Source organism: Leptodactylus fuscus, chromosome 9, assembly GCF_031893055.1.
Source record: "Leptodactylus fuscus isolate aLepFus1 chromosome 9, aLepFus1.hap2, whole genome shotgun sequence".
In the NCBI taxonomy this organism is placed as follows: domain Eukaryota; kingdom Metazoa; phylum Chordata; class Amphibia; order Anura; family Leptodactylidae; genus Leptodactylus; species Leptodactylus fuscus.
Genome location: NC_134273.1, coordinates 25,455,722 through 25,476,333, shown reverse-complemented (window position 1 = coordinate 25,476,333; position 20,612 = coordinate 25,455,722). Strand labels below are relative to the sequence as shown.

Genomic DNA, 20,612 nt, shown 5'->3' with positions numbered 1-20,612 from the left:
TTGAAGAGAGAGCTAAAAATATGAACAGTTAGCTGAACAAGCTTTCTGCATGGCTGTGCGCCCGGGCTCCAACCGAGACACTTTGTTAGAAATTCTCTTCCCATGGAGTAGAGAGCACGTGCTTCCCCGGATTTATTCCTCAATATATTTCCATCTGACTTCTCAATATTACATGCAGGTATAGACAATGTGAATTTGACATCTTTATACCTATCCTTAGATACTGGGCAGTCATTCACTGGTTGCATCCATGCATTACATGGACAGGAATGTAGCTATTGGACAAGACATGGTAGCACATGGCTCTCAGTCCATGTGGGGTCCAAAGTCCTCTGTGCTTAGAAGATGACTCCTGTTTTATAAATGCAAATGGTAGCTTTGTTACAGAACATGAAGAAGATTAGCAAACTGGTTTAGTACAAAACAGATTCGTTCATAATTTTGCAAAAGTTTTGGGTTCAGCCCAAATCCAAAAATTCTGGGATTCGTGCCACTTAGTAGTCCCCGGGGCCTGTAACATCAGCCGGTGGAGGCTGGAAGAGGACAACAAGGGACCATTAGATGCTTCAAGATTGCCCACGAGAGGTGAGGCAAGGTGAAAATAAAGTTATTGTTCCTACGCCTCCCTGAGAATCCATCTATGGAAATGTAACACATGGATGAACTTTGCAAAACAAATCTTGCAAATTTCTCCCATCTGTAGTGTAGAACCCCATTAAAGATTATGCATTGGGGCTGGGGTGGCCTATAAACAGTCAATTGGTTTCAGTGGGAACTGCATAACAATTGAAGGTGCAACGTGTGCCACTGAAAATGCTAAAATGTGATGTCCCTGCATTTTCCAACCACAGATAATAAATATTATGATGTCATAGTACAGGGATAATGACCACCATTGATCTATGCTTTTCAGCAAAATCTACAAATTTTATATTTTATAATGATTAGTATACATTTTGCTCAAGGTGTACAAGCCCACTCACACTCTGTTGGGTATGGCTCTGTATGGTGACCACAACCACCGCTGCTCAGTGCCCAGACCAATGTATAATATTTGGATGTGCATTCCATGTCTTTCTTTTTTGGTTCTCCAAAATCTCATTGCACATCTTTGTTATATATGTCACATTTCTATATTTGGAGAAAAACTAGTTTGAATTATTTTGCAATGGAGGCAGTTGGTGCACTGGGGGCGGGCCTTCTGCTGACTGGAGCACTGTTCTTGCCACTCAGACCCCTATCATCTCCGGTCTGTGCCACCCCATCCAGTGGGAGTTGATCCTCCCACTGCTATGACGTCACCCATACTACTTGAGTGGCAGGAGTGGTGCTTAGGGAGCTGAAGCCCCGCCCCCAGTGCACCGATTACTTTATTTGCAGAAGATTTCAAAGTTTTATTTCCCAAATTTGCAATAGTGACATATATAACAAATGTATGTTGTTTATCCCTGTAACCTGCTGTGTAACAGGTGGTGACAAATATGTTATGTTCCCCTTATGTGTTTTTGCCAAATTGGACTAATAGATAATTCAGGCTACTCTTAAAGGGAGTTTTTCCCCAGAACCATGCAAATTCACCCGACACCACAGTTAGATAGGTTAGGGTCACCTGGTCTAACAGTCTTTTACCCTTATGAATGGCTGCCTCGCTTGTTGAGATATCACTGTTTTTGTCAAGATGCTCCAAAAAGCTCATATCTCAGTAATGGAGGCAGCAATTCACAAGGGGAAACCTATGATTCATGTGATCCTCCCTTTTAATAGTAAATAGGCTGTAAAGTTCCCATTAGCAACATTCTAACTATGTATTGCCAAGGAGACTCTGTCTGTACAGATGTACTCAATGCGGCATGTAGAACTGAAGCAATCCCCAAAGGGGAAATGGTCACTTGGAATGCTCTATCTCATATCCCACATACCCCATTTTTCTAGGAGGAATAAAACCGGAGATACAGCCATATCATATGTCCATCTTCCCTTTGGTAAATGCTTCAGCTCTGTATATTCACAATACAAATATATATGGATTTTCCCTACTAGCAGGCCAGTTAGAAGGTTACTATGGAGAATGTTACAGCCTGTTCTATAATAATAAGGAAGTTAGATAGGATAATAAAAAATATTCCATAAACAGTCACCAAACACCCCCGACACAATAGCAAAAAAAAAGATAGTTACACTTTAATCCCTTCTTGACATTCACCGTAATAGTACAGCGGATGTCGAGTATTTAAATATGGCAGATACCTGGTACTAACGCCTGCAACAGTGCGGAGACTGAGGCATTCTGCCAAGGATCCAGGACTCCAGTTCCCATGACAAATTCACTTTTTCTCCAATTCCACCCCATTCTGAATTTTCCAGCTTCCCAGTACATTGTACAGTATAAGGGTCCATTCACACGGAGTAATGTGTTGCGTGACCTGGCATGTATACGGCGTGTGAGATTTTGAGCGCTGTAAAAGCTCCCATTGATTTCAATGGGTGCCTGGATCGTATATGCCGCGTCATTTTGCAGCCGTGGGGCCTTAGCCTTAAACTCATGAGATATTTAGATAATTGAAGTTGGTGTACTGTCTAGCATAAAAAATAATCAGGTTATGGGGCGCCGTAGGGTGAAAGCCAATATTTATAACCCGGACTATCTAGAAAAACTTGATACTATGAAATACAATCCCGGTTATTCCTTTGCATTGTGCCTGTGTTACCCAGTGAAGTGGCGCTGAAAGTGTTACACCAGCCATCCTTGAAACATATTTTCATAGACTGGTCAGGACGGCCTTGTCCTGAATAGGGGTTCGCCTCCCGTGACGACTTTGAGCGGAGTGATAAATAGCAGCCCGCTGAGCATCCATCAAGTTCTGTATTTCATGGCAAGTCTTTCCTACCATGAATAGATTCACAACAAATGTTTTCTATTTTATATAGAAACTTACAGGGGAGCCCCTAGTGAGCCAGCAAGGGTTAAGTTCGAAGTAAAAACAACTTTGAATGTGGGGTCAGAGCACGGCCGGGGACTTACGTCACTGGATACTTGAGGTTTCTCGGTATAATATGTATCCAGCAAAGAATCAGAGGGTGGAAGCAAATCCCATATGGAAAATCTTACTACATGGAAGCATTATTCTGAAGCCCCCTCACATCTAGGGTGAAGGGTATTACATCAGCTTATATAGTTACATAATGTCATAGAATACAATAAAACACATAAGTATACGTATATAACCAATATAATGTGTCCCTAGTGGTTTTTTACATGGATGTTCTCATTTCTAAATAGTGTTTGTCTTTATAGGAACCAGAGCTCTAATCTTCCGACCAACGGCCTAGTTAGGGGTTCGGTACAGAGAAGGCCAACAAATCTAAATGAGGCACTTTCCAGGGGCCGCACGGTGGCTCAGTGGTTAGCCTTGCAGCACTGGTTCCTGGTGTTCAAATCCCACCAAGGGCACAAAGCCATCTGCAAGGAGTTTGTATGTTCTCACCGTGTTTGCATGGATTGCCATCCCATATTCCAAAAAGACATACTGATAGGGGAAAATAAAAATGTACATTGTGAGCTCTATGTGGGGCTCACAATCTACACAAAAAAAAAAGCGAGTCCCTTTCTAAGGTATACCAATATGACCACCATACAAGAGACACTGATGGGGAGATAACAGGGCTCTGCACAGGGATCTGCAGACCATATACATACAGGAAAAATTTAGCAACCACAAGTGAAATCTCTGATGGTAATCGTTCGTGTTACCCGTCTCTTCCATCTAGATCATAAATTTGTCTCGAAAATTTGCAACACAAACATCTTTGGTTTTTCACTTTTCCAGACACCTGACCTACTTTTTTCTTACTTACGCAAATGTTTCATCTTGCTGCTACCCCAAGTATAAAATATACAATATACAAATCCACTGGAAATAAATACTACCCCCTATGTGCATCTTTTAATAATGGTTTTGAGTGCCCCCTTAATTTAATAGTGCCCGTGCAAATAATAATTCCCCTTAAGTTAATACCCTCCCTAATGCCCCCTCTTCAATGTGCGGTACTATATAGCTCTAGAAAGACATCAGTGAGCTGCATTTAGTGCACTGTCGGAGTTGTAGTGGTATATAATACTGCACATTGATAAGGTCATAAAAGGTCCTCTTTGAGAACGAAGTTGGACAGTCAACTATCTTATGCATTGGGGGCATCCTGATTCCCCTCTGACAGATGTCAAGTAAAAATAAGGATATTTCATGGACTTTCCCCATTTTAGCATTCCCAACCAATCGTTCTCACAGGAGATAAGTAGGGTTGAGCCGATCTTGAGATTTCAGGATCGATTTTAAAATCCAATTTCCGATCATTTTCCAGCCGATCCCGATCGCGATTGTGAAATTTGCTCGATCGCCTATCGGGATCTGTTCTTTCCCGATCGCTGAAACCTATTAATGATATATACATTAATTGGGTTGAGCCCATCTTGAGATAACCTCCAACCTCAATCCCGCCGGAAAAGATCGGGATCGGAATTCTGATCGCGATCAGGAAATTTATTGATCGCCGATCGGAATCCGATCTTTTCCGATCCCGATCGCTCAACCCTAGAGATAAGTCATCGAAAACGGATTACTCCCCTTTACCCATTCATAACACATGCACTCTAGAATCGGTGGGGGTTCGAACACCAAGACCCTGCTCCAATCAAGTTACTCAGTTGCGGGAAGCAGCTCTTCTGTATCCCAATGCTACAGCTACAGTATGCGTCTCTGTACACTGTATATAGCTTCTGGCCTGTACACTGAATAGGAGCAGACCTCCACCAATCTGATACGGATGATATATCCCATGGATAGGCCATAAACATTCATTCTGCCTGGGTCTTGGACAACTGCTTTACCTAATACCCTTAGGAACGTACATCTCCATACTACAATGCCATATATCAGCACTATAGTATAGCACAGAGAGTGCCTATGAGACAATGGCTGGTTGTTACTGGACATAGCTGAGACATCAGAACATCTACCGTGAATTTTCAGAGCTGTGTACGATCCATAAAAATGTGGCAATAATACTAATAGATAAGGTTAAGCCCCTCGCTTTCTACTTGGTTCTTTTAAACAGTGTCGCCTTTCTCATAGACATGGGCCGCACCGCGCGCGGGCGTGGAGACGCTAATGCTCCCAGCGGTTTATATCACATTACACCTGAGAATATCACCATTAGAGAAATTATGAGAAAAGGAGAAGGAAAGAATGTCACAGCGAATTCTAAGAACAAAAAGTAAGACAACCAGATCAGACTGCAAAAAATCCCTAGAGATTAAAAAAAAAAAGGAGATTAAAAGGAGACGCGGAGAGGAAGCATTAAGACAATCAGGTCGCGGACATTTGCTGCACAGGGAGTTCTTACAGGACAATAAACAATTTTTTTTCCTTACTGGAATTTGTTCTAATTCGGAGCTTTCTTTGTGCTCTTCTCTTTAAATCCGCAGATAGGAACAAGAAGATCTTGTTTCTCACAGCCCAGCTGCTCCCCCTTGGCAGTGTCTGTTGTGAGATAAGTACTGTCCTGTCCTGGTACCACTTGTCTGCGGATACCCAGGGTAAGAGCAGAAGCCCCAAGGAGCCCGTCATACCGTATTTCATCCACAACAACAAAGTGACAAAAGCATAGCAATGTCATACGAGCTGTGTCTGGATCTTTCACCTATAATGATCTATTTTCCCTATTTATAGGGTTAAACTGGGCCATCAGAGTACCAAAGGACCATCGAGCGGCCCCTAAAATCCAATCTGGTTTAATCCTCTCCATCCACGAGTCTCTTGTAGTCAGTGTCCTTATTACACCTTACCAGAGTAGCAACTCCGCCACAGCCCAGTAGTGTGCAACAGTGGTGAACATCTTAGTGGTAAGCTTTCCTGAGTCTCATGGTGCTTGGGGTGCTCTTGATGGTGTGTGCAGGCTTAAATGGGTTGTGAAGGATAAAATAATATTCCTACACAAGGGTAACACACTCCCGTGCCTACCTTCTAATTTACTTAGTTTATGAAAGAGCTAAATTTACCTAGCTGCCGGGGCAGGCAAGTGACATTTTCAGATTTTCCGGTGACGTTTTGTTTCTCTATTTCCAAAAACGGAACATCAAATATACTAACGTCACCCCCACCCCATCATATTTAACTGTCTTTCAGTTCAGATCTTCTGGGAACGGGACATCACTTCCTTCTGGATCTATTGCGCAGGCCACAACAGACGCTAGGAAGAGGAGTAGCCAGTTGCCCAGAAGAAAGTGGTGTTTCATGGGCAGATTTTCCGGACAGGAAGACAGGTAAGTATGATGGGGTATGGGGTGGGTTGAATTAGTTGGGAAGGACTAGTAGTGGACGGGCTAGCTAGGGAAGCAGGGAGGGTGTGTGAGAGAAGGAGGGGGAGAGAGTGAGAGAGGGAGGTGGTGTGAATTAGCTCTGAGTGAAGCCCAAGGCATCATGGTAGTTGTAGGAAAACAGAACAGGAAGCTACCCATGTAACAAATGCAGAAGATGCCAGGAGCTCCCAGAGAAACCCAAAAATCACTCAAGACACTGCTAAAAGTATTTGGTTGCACTTATCAACCCATTGATAGAACTAACAGATCTTTTTTTTGCCTGGAAAACCCCTTTAAGACAGTGCTGCAAACAGAAAAAAACACATGGTTTAATGGAAAAATAGAGATGACCAAACTGGGGGAGGTGTAAAAATATAACAAATATTTATAATAACCTTCCTTCATATCTCCAGGGCATTCTTGCAGCATCCAGCAATCCCTCAGGATCCTCTTTCAACCTCCTGGGTGACATCATGTGCCCCAGGGTAATGAAGTTGGCATTCCCCATGTATCATCCCATAGGTTGCAAGTGGATCCCAGGGGAAAACCTGGATGCTGCACTAATGCCCAGGAGACGTGAAGGAAAATGAGTATTCCCTTTAAGAAAGCCAAAAAATTATGCTCATTTTGACAACTACTGTTAAGTTCTGCCCCGTCTGCTGTGAGGGAATTCAACAAGGCAACCAGAAATGTCCAAAAGCTTTTGGGCCCCCTTGGATACCAGGGCCAAGGTGCAACCGTTTAGGCTAGATTCACACGACTGAAGTTTACTGGCCTGGACTTAGTTATCTATGATGCTAGGAGTCCCACCCCTGGGATACCGTTCAGGCCGGTAAATCCACTCACTAGGTTGTGTAAATCTCTGCACCCCTTATAGCTACACCCCTGACACTATGGCTGCCAAAACAAATGGGACAAAAGTTGTCCACATCCTTTTCCCAAAGACTTGAGACTAACCTCCGTTATAATACAGCAGTATGGTGATACAACTGGACAGAACTGGAATGCAGGAACCAGGTGACAACATTTTTTGGGACTGTAATGAGGTCCTACTAGTTGTTACCTAGTTTACACATATTTAAGGTCACATGCACATTGATATACAAAAATCATGGACGCCCAACATGGTATGGAGTTATATTGGACATCTGGGCATATTGTACTCTCAATGTTTCCATGCTGCCCAAAGCAGCCCCCAACATTGGAGAAGTCTACTTTTTTGGATAGTCTGTATTGTGCGCCAACAAATGTATGATGTGTCATACTGAAATGTTCCTTACAAAGCTTGGATGATACTTCTGTACAATGGAATATACAAGCGCATGTGTTTGTGTGTGATTAAGACTTCATCAGCTGGAAGCCAATCACAAAGATTCTTGTAAGAACGGTCTTCTAGGGCTTGATGGGTCTACTGTGGAGAGCTAAGCACTCAGTGCCTACGGCATACTGGGATGCAATTGCTGCATAGTTAAAAGAGTTTTCTGATTTAGCTGGAAAACCTACTTGTAAGCTAAAAAAAAAAGGTATACTCACCTACCTCTGTTAGTTCTCTCCACTAGCATGTCCTTTGTTCCCTCTACTGCTCGAAGTGATGAGGTTCCTATGGCCACTGTGTCCAGGCACTGGTCTAAGCAGTCACATGTGCAAGACCAGTGATATCACTGATGATATGTCAAAGTCTGGCACATGTGACTACTGAGCCAGTAATTGGTTGCAGTGGTCACAGAAGCCTCACCACTTCTGGTCTGGCTGGGACTAGAAGCAGAAGGAACAGGAGCATTGGGGGTAGACACCTTCTTTGCTTTTTTTTACCTCTTCCCCTGGGCACCAGTTAGATTGGAAACTTGGGAAACACTAGAAAGTGCTCACTTTAGTGTTTGTACATAAACTTAGTGCACCACAGTCCCAGATCTGCCTGGTCAGTGGTCACCAACACCAGGACTACTCCAAGATGTAGCAACCTGGTGGTCTCCCTGCAGTGAAGTCTAGATGTGAAGTCATCTTCTTCCTCCCTGGTGGTTTAGTAATCCGTTCTTTATAATAATCCTGCCCTTGCTGCAATGGAAACACTCTATATATTGGTTTTATGAAATACAGCAGCCAATCAGAGGGTGCCACCAGAACCAATCATGAGCAAGGGGTGTGTCTTAAACTACTTCAGGCTCCCTGTAGACACTTTGGCCACAGATCCCAACTCTGTCCAAAAAGAACTGAGGAAAATGCAGCCAAGAACTAATATGTTAGGAAAATAAATGGCAACTAATCATCTTCTATAACTATTGACCTGCATTTCACTTTTCAGACTGTGACTGGATATTCACTTTAATAGGACCTCTCATGTACCATATCATCCAATCGTCATCCTAGTATAGTTGGTGGAAACCAATGGAGAAACCAATGCTATTGCTCCGCAGTTCTCTACTGATCAACAAAGAACCCGAACTGTAATGCTAAACCAATATAAATTTATAATAAAACACACATTATTGTTCCATCGCCCAGCCCTTAGCTGATATTCTAGATTTTCCACTTGACCTAGCCAGGAAATATATATCTAGTAATAGATAAACAAAAAAGAATAATAGTTCAACAACATATATATTATCTAAGGAAATATCACAGTATTATGTCAAGGCTTTAATAGCAGAGGGATTATTTTCCATGAGTCCATGCGTTTTCTTCTTCTGCCATAGTCAGGCCTTGCTGTGATGGTCAATATGGCTTCCACTACAGTTTCCACATGGATTAGCACTCAGCTGTCTCAGACTGCTGATTGTCAAATCTGCCTGGGAAAATAGTGAGACCTCCCAGAAGAGCCTACTCACAGGCAGTGCTGTTGACTTGCCTGCTGGATTGCTAGCTTAGTACGAGGCAATGTGTAGCAAGGTCAGTCTTAGAAGGCAAGCACCTGGGGCGGTTTCGGTAAGTGGCCAATCTGTTCGAATGCCAGAAACGTGGTTTTGGAATTCCAGGCATGTACATACATACCAAGAGTGAATACGGGAGGGGAACAAAGTCTTCTTAAGGGAGACATCATCTTCGAGGGCCACCTTTCGATGTTTACAATCTTACAGACCATACATGGTCTACTTCAAAATCCGAAAAAGTGGTCTCATACCGAAGACTCCAGAAGGACAATGTTGGAAAGATCATCTATTTTCCAACCAGGGGGATCAAATGGCAAGGTAGGTTGGTCGATTCCTGTAAGACCAGCTTAACATTTCCACAAATTGGGCAATTTGGTTGACTTTGGTAACCCACTGTTCAGTCGATGATGGTTGAGATTGATGCCACAGGAGGGGAATCAGAGATTTTGCTACTGCTAATAGATGGCAAATTAACAGTTGAGACTTCTGATCCAGTCCAGGTATGGGAAGAAATAGAATTAGTAGAGCTGGATTTAGGGTTAATCTTGAAACTCCAATTTCTGGATTCGAGCTGCAATCGATGCCCAGTAAGAGGACAGCAAGGGGCAAAACCACCACAACTGTAAAAGAGAGTGAACTACTGAATGTCATCTCCAGCACGCAGCTGAGGCAGAAAGCTTGTGATCGTACAGCCAGTCTGGGGACCGATACATCTGGAGAGTAGCTTCAAGTGTCTTTCCTGAAAATGGACACAGGTAGACATTCCATTGTCTCTTCACATAATGACCTTGAGGGACGATGAGCCCAACGTGACCTCTATATCCAACTCTCAGCTGATCAGAAAAAATGGTTTTGTTGCTATGTCAGGGCGGACATAATGATGGAGTATAGAAGACATCATAAACAACTTGTTATTAGCTAAAAGAAACATTTTCTCAAAGTCAGTATGTTGCCTACACCAGGCATAGGTAACTTCAAATTTCTGTATACAAGTCGAATAATGGTTAAGGTGCAAAGAATTCGGTAAGGTGTGATGTTGGAAAAAAAGGGAATCTCTCAGAGAGTCTGCTGCTGGTAGAACTCCATCAGTGCAAAACGTATTCAGTGCTTCAGAAGCGGCTTCAAAAAATCACTGAGATTTTATTTCCGAGAGTAGATGAGGAAGGAGAATAGAGATGGAAGAGATGCTCAATTTGGTTGCCATTTACTCCAGGTTGCAAACACCCCTCTCAAGAGAACATCTGTTTTAGTGGAAGGGAAGACCGGCGTCCCGGGAGCCACAGATCATATATTTTGCTGAGTGGGCCAAGTGAGACCTTCTACCTCTCCAAAGAAATTTGGAAAACAGTGAGCATAACGACTTGAAGAAGAAGGAAGGCAACAACACAGGTAGCATACAGGTAACATAAGTAATCTTTGGCAGTATGTATGTCTGAATGAGGTTCCCTGTCCGAGCTATGAGTTCTAAGTAGTTGAGAGAGTAAACACGGTCTAAGGAGCTGGGCATTTTAATGCCAAGATATTTAATATGTGAAGAAGACCAAGTAGCATTTACCTCTGTTCTTGTTGAGAACATGTGCACACTCAGCAGGAAGAAAATGGGTAGTCAGGAGGAAAAGTTGTCAACTGACCAAGCTCTTGACCGACTGGTACTTAAAGCGTATGGTCAGCTTAAATACTTGTACACACATTTGCAGAATTTTTTTGCAGTAAAATTACTAAGTAAAATACCGTATCATTGTAAATACAGGACATGTCATCAGTACGGTCTAAAAAGTTAATAAGGTAAGGTATGAATAGACTCCAAATCCAAATATTGTTGTCTTCTGTTGGACTTCTATGAAATTTCTGAGTCAGAGCCTGGGTCCACCAGAGCCTTCAGATCCCAGATGTGCCTGGCTTTTGCATGGCATTTACATTTTCCATGTCATGTTTAATATTAATGGCTTGATATTCTATGCGTTGTGCTTTCTACTAGAACCAGAACCACATGGGGACTGCATAGCTATGCACATATACTTATACAAGATAAAGTTCAGATGAAATCCTGCTGTTTAATGCATTTGCAACAACTATAGATAAGAAGTAAAACACAGAGGTCCTGCAAACTGATAGGAGTAGAGATCCCAAAATTTTCAAAGGAACATAACTGAGGTCAACAATGAAGGTCATAGAACTGATTGTGGATAATTGGCATATCACTTACAATAGTGTTTTGTGTAGTTGAGGTTGAAAGAAACCCATGTGGTCAATTTAGAAGACAAAACCACCCATAGGTTCTTATGGGTTCTTAGTGTTCCAAATCACCCTGATATAATACAAACCGCGCCTCATCTGACCCCCAGCGCCTGCACAGTTCTTCACTGAAACCGGCTTCATTGGACATGCGCCAAAGGTGTACTACTCAGGCTTTTTTATTTTCAAGAACTTTCACCATCTCCACCAACTTCATCTCTGTATTCTTCAATAGTTGCTGCTCCATTAATTCTGTCGCAGTTGGAATTTTCTCTCTAGCCTCTACTGCTCCTGAGCAATCTTTGCTCTTAGTTTCAGCCCAATTATTCTTTCCACTGTCAGGTGGGCGTGCCCTGACTTTCTGCTGCAGCCCAGGACCGCCCACCTGTCAGCAGAACATAATTATGCTGTAACTAACAGCAATGATTACTCAGGATCGGTGGGTGCTAGAGAGAAAATTACAACTGCGCCAGAATAAGCGAAGTGATGCCTACTTAAAGGGGTTGTCCAGGATAAACTGAGAATTAATCCCTAAACTAAACTTCCCCCTGCCCCCCTTCACATCTAACTTCTAATTTACTTCAATTAAAAAAAATCTACAATTACCCATATCCTTGGAGCAGTCACGTGACCACCCCAGGGACACTTTCTGATAATTCAGTGACGTTTGGTTTCACCACTTTCAAAATGGAATGTCACTATTATTCTTCCCCCTCCCCTATCCCCTTCAATACTTACCAAGCCTTTCTATGTTCGGGGAATGGCTACTCCACTCTTCCTTTCTGCTAGTAGTGGGTGAAATAGGTTAGCTAGGGAGACGTTGGGAGGGTGATAGGGACATGGGGAGAGTGGGAGGGGCTAGTAATGGGCAGGATCACTAGGCTTAGTGAGAAAGAGAGAGTTTTGTAATGCAGTCAGAGAGGAGGGGGGGCTGAGTGAGAGGGAACTAGTGTAGAAGCTACGCAGGAAGCAGCACTGCAGGAAGCTAACACCAAGTAAACAAAGGGAGGGAATGCAGCAGCAACCAGAGACACCCAGAAATCACTCCAAACGCTACTAAAATTATATGGGTATACTTATTAACCCATTACATACATTTTGCCCTGAGGCTCAGGAACTACAGGTTACATCTCTAATTCTATCCCGGAAGCTGCTGGTGGGGTCAGTTGTGTAACAAGGCAAGCACCCACCTGTTAAATCCCCTGCAGCTCTAATGCCAGTCTTTCTTTTTTTTTTCTCCTGCGGTGATGACATCCCAGCCCATACATACTGCAGCCAAACACTAGCCTCAACATATATGTGCAGCACATGCTAACATGTACATGCTGAGGCCAATGATTGCCTGCAGCAGTGATATGGATGTAGGGAGCATCAATGCTGTAGGCACAGACCAGTGAGACTACCAAAGTGTCGGTGCCGGAGCAGGAAGCTGGTTCTAATTCACTGTGGTTGAGCACTGGGGGATTTAACAGGGGGAGTAATGTTTGTTGGGTTTTTTTTACATTTTTCGCCATTTTCTGTTCTTAGCCTAATTTCTTGAACTCGTGGAAAATTTCTTATAACAATGCTGAGAATCTTTTATTGGTTCCAGATGAATGCGTTGTTTTATTTCCGATTCCTGTTTTGTTACTTGTCTGATGGAGATAAGTGGCAGCACATACTGTCCTTGAGCTAATATAGAGCAGAAGACACATTGCTCCATTTACAAGTGGTCTAAGCTAAAAAAAAGACGTCTAGTAGTATAGATACATACCGTACTGTCAGCAATAGCTGGGATAACCTTTACTGCTAGATAATGACGTACCAATATGGCCTCTGTTACTGCTCACACTGGACAAGGGAGCAATCTGGAAAATCCTTATGTAACTCAAATTGGGTAAAGGAGAATGTTTAAGGAAATTCAATTCAATATATTATTGTAACAATAGAGCAAAACATATGACAAGCTGAATTCTGGAAAACTAGAGGTAGGAGAACTTCACGAATATTTGTGAGATCAGAAGCCCGAGGTCTCTTTAGGTTTATCACATCTATTCCCATGTTCATAAGATCTCACAAAGTAAACTGGTACATGTGATATCACCCCAGGTGTTGGGTGAAAACATGCCACATGTATGGCTGGAACTTGCTATATTTATTCTTTGACTTTGTTATTGTTATTTAGGATATTGTATGATTAGATGTAAAGATGTGGGTAATCTACATGTTATATATACAGTTGGACTGGCCCAACAGAGTGCCCTACAGTGGATAATCCTTAAATAGCCCCACCATGGAGAAATTCAGTGTATTACAGCAGCATGGATAATACAGTAATATATTACAAGAAAAGAACATGTCCAGCGTGCGCCTACAAGAAATCCACTTCAAGTTACTAACCTGTTGGTACCATACGCCAGAATGGTTATTCTGTATGAAACTCGCTGATTCAGACACTTGCTGGAGAGACAAATCACATAAAGGCTCACTTTCTCACATTTGGTGGCATTGCCCTGATGGTAGAGGCTTCTGGGAGGATGTGCAATGTACCACAAGGCAATTGACCTCTCCTTCCTTTGATCTCTCTCCATCCATAGTCATCCTCTCCCTCCCATCCGAACATTACAAACCCTCCAGATCCAATCTTATCTCTTTACTCATCTCGGCCGCAAACTCATTGATCCCATCCAAGTGGTTAAGCACTGAAGCCCCAACAAAACATGAATGGATAGCAAAGGTGCATCAGATTGCAAGGTCGAGGAGTTGTCTTGTTGGAAGGCTAGGAGGCATCCCAAATGCTTAAAGATTTGGGAACCGTGGAGAAAACTGATGAAACTATAAACCTAAAATTGAGTTTGCTCTAGTGGAACTGCCATAACCTTTTCCTTTCCCCTCTTCCCCAGTGTATATACCTGTACTATCCTCTCCTCCCACCCTACCTCTTCTTCCTCCCTCTCATTTCCGTCATACTTCCTACTGAGACTTGTGTCGTGATTCCCCCCCCCCCCACTCTCTCCCTACAGCAACTTTCCATCTCTTCATACCATCCCATTCCCGGTCCATGGAGTTGTTTTTAGGATTTACTTTCCCTATATACTTAGCCACATGTCTGTTAAGTTTCTCTGGAATACATGATCTTTCCTTTCTACTTTGATCTCCTTTGTACTTTCTACAAATGCATAGTCTTTGTGCCAGTGTGTGGCACCTTACTTACTTTACCAGTTATACTTTTGTCTCTGTTTATATTATTTGTACTGTTATTTAGACAATTTCAATAAAAACATTATGAAAAAAAAACTTGTATAAGCTCAGAATACTACATAGAAAAGATACTAGGAGTCATAGCAACTAAAAGAAAAAGAAAGGCTCAGGATCATTTAGTTCTCTGTGCAGAGTGATCTTCACTTAGCCTGATGTTGATTATACAGCCTGACCGCGGTTGGGAGGAAGGATCTCCGATAATGCTCCTTCTCACACTTGGGGTGAAGCAGTCGGTCACTGGCACTACTGTCCAGAGCTATCACAGTCTCATACATGGGATGGGATTTGTTCTCCAGCATGGAGCTCACCACAGACAGTATCCTTCAGTCACCCCCCACCTGTACTGGGTCCAGTGGACTCCCCAGAACAGAGCTGACCCTTCTAACCAGCCTGTCAAGTCTATTTCTGAGCATCTTAGGGCCATCTAATTTTAGACCACTTTTTTAACTAACTGGACAAAGGGTCGTAATTTAGACAAAAGAGGCGTGACTTAAGATGTGACAATCAGCATCCCAATTCCACCAAAGTTCTGGTTAAAAGTAAATCAACTAATAGTTGATATAAACTTAGATGAGATAATCGAAAGATACATCAGGTTCTCATCCAGCAAGAGCCACTGTGATAAATCTGGTGTATTCTCAGTCTGCCCGTATTTGCAGCATCTCTTGGTACACATGCACTAATGTGTGAATTTTGGTGTTAACTTTAGTGTTGCAGAGACTGCCAAGGACCTGCCATAGAGCGTAGATATGCCATGGTCCCACCGTGGGAACAACGCAAATACAGGTATAATCAGCAGATAATAATAGAAATAATTCTGTTTCTTCATTTAATAATATTTTCTGGTATAAATCTCCATATAAATATGAATATCCTCCCACTCATATCGATTATGGTTACACCAACTAGGTTATTTTTGGATAAAGCTGTTCTCTAGTACAATACATCCTGCTGCCCCTCTTTTGTTTCATTTATAAAAATGTTTAACCCACGTACTAATCTGACTACATTATGAGAAAATCACAAACATTACAGATAAACGTCATGTACCTACAACTCTGCGAGTACCTTAACAAAATTAGAAGACCTTTCACCCCCTCTACCAACCCCAAGTCTTTGCATCCATGAATAGGGGCTGCAGCACTGATTCTGGCACAGTTGGAATTTTTTCTCTAGCCCCCACCATTCCTGAGTAATCGGTGCTGTTATTTCAGTCCCAATATGCTAATTAGACTCTCTACTGTCAGATAGGCGGTCCTGAGCTGGAGCAGACAGTCTGGAACCAACCGTTTGCCTATAGAGAGGCTAATTAGCATAATGAGTAAAATTAACAGAATTGATGTCTCAGGAATGGTAGGGGATAGGGAAAAAATTCCACCTGCATCGGAATCATGGGATTGGTGTTGGTAGAGGAGGTGGAAGGTCTTCTTTAAAAGGGATTGTCCCATTTTAGTAAGATATGCCCTATGCACAGGATAAGGGATAAGCTGCAGATTGGTGGGGGATCGATACCTGGGGCCACCACTGATCATAAGAATGGGGGTGTTAGGGTGCATTCACATGGACGTTTGCGTCGCGTTTTTGACGGTGCATGTTTGTGGTCGCGTTCTTGAGGAGTACGGGCAGGTGTTTCTATACACTGACTTACACACATCTTTGTGTTTTATTATCCCCTTTGATGGATTACAGAGGTGACTGTAACATCAACGCGAGTCCTGAAATAGGTCCTCAGGATTAGTAGAGGAACGGCGTGACCTGTATCCATGACAACAATGGCAAAAGTCAAAAAAGAAAAAATGTCTCTGCTTCTGTTTCCTGGCGGCGCTATCAGAGTCTGTCCGCAGGGAACTGAATCCAGATTGTTATTTTCTATACGGATGCGATCTGTATTGCGCTCCCATGTTTCCTGAGAGAATCTAAATACACCTTTAATAAAACAGCGAGAGCCATAGGGGCCTGATCCTAATGTACTCCGAACCAAAATGTAACCATGCTAACCATACAAGGTGCTGCGCCCATAGACCTGCTATTAGGAGTCAGGCTGGAGGCCTCTGTGGTGATATATGGTGATATATATATATATATATATATATATATATATATATATATATATATATATATATATATATATCGTGATAGAGCAGCAGGTAAACAGATTGTAGAGTCAAGTATGAGAATTGTGAACAGAAAATATAGCAATGTCAGCGCCAGATATTACAGCTATTATTGGAGATACAACAGGAGTATTACATCACTTTGTATTATCCTGTACTGTGACATCACTGTGTGTATTATATTATGTATTGTGACATCACTGTGTGTATTATCCTGTACTGTGACATCACTGTGCGTATTATCCCTGTACTGTGACATCACTGTGTGTATTATATTATGTATTGTGACATCACTGTGTGTATTATCCTTGTACTGTGACATCACTGTGTGTATTATCCCTGTACTGTGACATCACTGTGTGTATTATCCTTGTACTGTGACATCACTGTGTGTATTATCTCTGTACTGTGACATCACTGTGTGTATTATCCCTGTACTGTGACATCACTTTGTGTATTATCTCTGTACTGTGACATCACTGTGTGTATTATCCTATACTGTGACATCACTGTGTGTATTATCCTATACTGTGACATCACTGTGTGTATTATCTCTGTACTGTGACATCACTGTGTGTATTATCCTATACTGTGACATCACTGTGTGTATTATCCTATACTGTGACATCACTGTGTGTATTATCCTATACTGTGACATCATTGTGTGTATTATCCCTGTACTGTGACATCACTATGTGTATTATCTCTGTACTGTGACATCACTGTGTGTATTATCCCTGTACTGTGACATCACTGTGTGTATTATCCTGTACTGTGACATCACTGTGTGTATTATCTCTGTACTGTGACATCACTGTGTGTATTATCTCTGTACTGTGACATCACTGTGTGTATTATCCCTGTACTGTGACATCACTGTGTGTATTATCCTGTACTGTGACATCACTGTGTGTATTATCCCTGTACTGTGACATCACTGTGTGTATTATCCCTGTACTGTGACATCACTGTGTGTATTATCCCTGTACTGTGACATCACTGTGTGTATTATCCTGTACTGTGACATCACTGTATGTATTATCCCTGTACTGTGACATCACTGTGTGTATTATCTCTGTACTGTGACATCACTGTGTGTATTATCCTATATTGTGACATCACTGTGTGTATTATCCTGTACTGTGACATCACTGTGTGTATTATCTCTGTACTGTGACATCACTGTGTGTATTATCCTATATTGTGACATCACTGTGTGCATTATCCTGTACTGTGACATCACTGTGTGTATTATCTCTGTACTGTGACATCACTGTGTGTATTATCCCTGTACTGTGACATCACTGTGTGTATTATCCCTGTACTGTGACATCACTGTGTGTATTATCCCTGTACTGTGACATCACTGTGTGTATTATCCTGTACTGTGACATCACTGTGTGTATTATCCTGTACTGTGACATCACTGTATGTATTATCCTGTACTGTGACATCACTGTGTGTATTATCCCTGTACTGTGACATCACTGTGTGTATTATCCTGTACTGTGACATCACTGTGTGTATTATCCCTGTACTGTGACATCACTGTGTGTATTATCCCTGTACTGTGACATCACTGTGTGTATTATCCTATATTGTGACATCACTGTGTGTATTATCCCTGTACTGTGACATCACTGTGTGTATTATCCCTGTACTGTGACATCACTGTGTGTATTATCCTGTACTGTGACATCACTGTATGTATTATCCTGTACTGTGACATCACTGTGTGTATTATCCCTGTACTGTGACATCACTGTGTGTATTATCCCTGTACTGTGACATCACTGTGTGTATTATCCCTGTACTGTGACATCACTGTGTGTATTATCCTATATTGTGACATCACTGTGTGTATTATCCCTGTACTGTGACATCACTGTGCGTATTATCCCTGTACTGTGACATCACTGTGTGTGTGTACAGAGCACAATCTGAAATGTTTTTACACAAACGCACAAAGCATGGGAAACAAACAAGGAGAACTAGAGCTGATGATACACAAGGAAAACTATGACGTCATCGGCATCACAGAAACCTGGTGGAACGACATGCATGATTGGAACATACAGATGGAAGGATACAACTTATTCAAAAAGAATAGAACTAATAAAAGAGGGGGTGGAGTTGCATTGTATGTTAAAAAAAGAACACATCTCCAAAGAAATTACAGTTTTACAGAATGATAATCTACTGGAAATTATTTGGGTAGTAATTCAAGGGAAAAACAATGATAAGGACATCATACTAGGCGTTTATTACAGACCACCAGGACAGACAGAAGACATGGATGAGATTTTTTCACAGCAAATGACCACGCTCTCAAAGAAACATGAAATAGTGATCATGGGAGACTTCAATTACCCTGACATTCATTGGGAAACCCATACAGCCAAGAGTAAAGGCTCCATCAAATTTTTATCCTCTCTAGCAGACAACTTCATTGCCCAGCTAGTAGAAGAAAACACGAGAGGAACATCCATTTTGGACCTAGTCCTAACCAACAAAGAGCACATGGTTGAGGGACTACGGGTAGCAGGGACACTGGGATTCAGCGATCATGCTATACTTGAGTTTGGGGTTGCAAGAAGAAGAAGACCTGAGAAGACACAGACTTCAAGGCTCGACTTTAGCAGGGCAGACTTCAAGAGCCTGAAGGCAACGGTAAGCAGAATTCCATGGTGCAAAATTCTTAAGCACAAAAATGCACATGAAGGGTGGGAAATCTTCCGTAGGGAAATCATTAAAGCACAGGAACTAACAATACCTAGAAGGAAGAAAAATGGGAAGCACCTAAAAATATCAGGATGGATGACCAAAAAATTACATAACCTGCTAAAAAGGAAAAAGGAAGCATACAAAAAGTGGAAGATGGGAACTATACCTAAGGAAGCGTACACAGCAGTCTGCAGACTCTGCAAGACAAGCATTAAAGGAGCTAAGGCTGAACACGAATTGAAGCTTGCAAAGGAGGCAAAGAGTAAGGTAAAAGGATTTTGGGGATATGTTAAAAGCAAAAGAAAAGTGAAGGAGACCATTGGAGTCCTCAAGAATGACAAAGGAGAAACAGTTAACATGGTGGAACAGCAGGTGGAGCTACTAAATTCATATTTTGTATCCGTCTTCTCCCAAGAAACTAATGGAAATATCGACATTAATGGTGATGGAGATGAGGGGAAGGAGAACTCCAAGCTGACTATAAGCAAAGGTCTGGTAAGAGAGCACTTAGCCAAGTTACAGGAAACCAAGTCCCCAGGACCAGATGATTTACACCCTAGAGTCCTGAAAGAGATAGCAGAGGAAATAACAGAACCCCTTGCTATAATCTTCGGTAAGTCATGGGAAACAGGAGTGGTCCCTTTAGATTGGAAAAGGGCAAATGTTGTCCCCATCTACAAAAAGGGGAAAAGGGACGATCCAGGAAATTACAGGCCGGTAAGTCTGACCTCGATAGCAGGAAAAATCTTTGAGCAAATTGTCAAGGAACATTTACTTCGGTACCTGGATGGGAAGGCATTAATTAACCAGAGCCAGCACGGCTTTATGACCAATAAATCTTGTCAGACTAACCTGATTTCCTTCTACAACAAAATCACTGAATGGTTGGACCAAGGGAATGCCGTGGACATAGTATATCTTGACTTCAGTAAGGAATTTGATAAAGTATCACATAACCTTCTTATTGAAAAAATGATTAAGTATGGCTTTGACAAAAAATCAGTTAGGTGGATTCACAACTGGCTTAATGATCGGGCACAATGAGTAATACTAAATGGCTACACATCGAACTGGAAG

At 42.1% G+C, this 20,612-nt stretch overlaps 1 protein-coding gene across 1 annotated transcript in view; it reads right to left on the bottom strand.

The window, feature by feature from the left end:
* Positions 1-20,612, bottom strand: part of LOC142218930 (regulator of G-protein signaling 8-like) — a 404,296-nt gene that overhangs the window by 187,868 nt on the left and 195,816 nt on the right. The gene's annotated exons all lie outside the window — the stretch shown is intronic.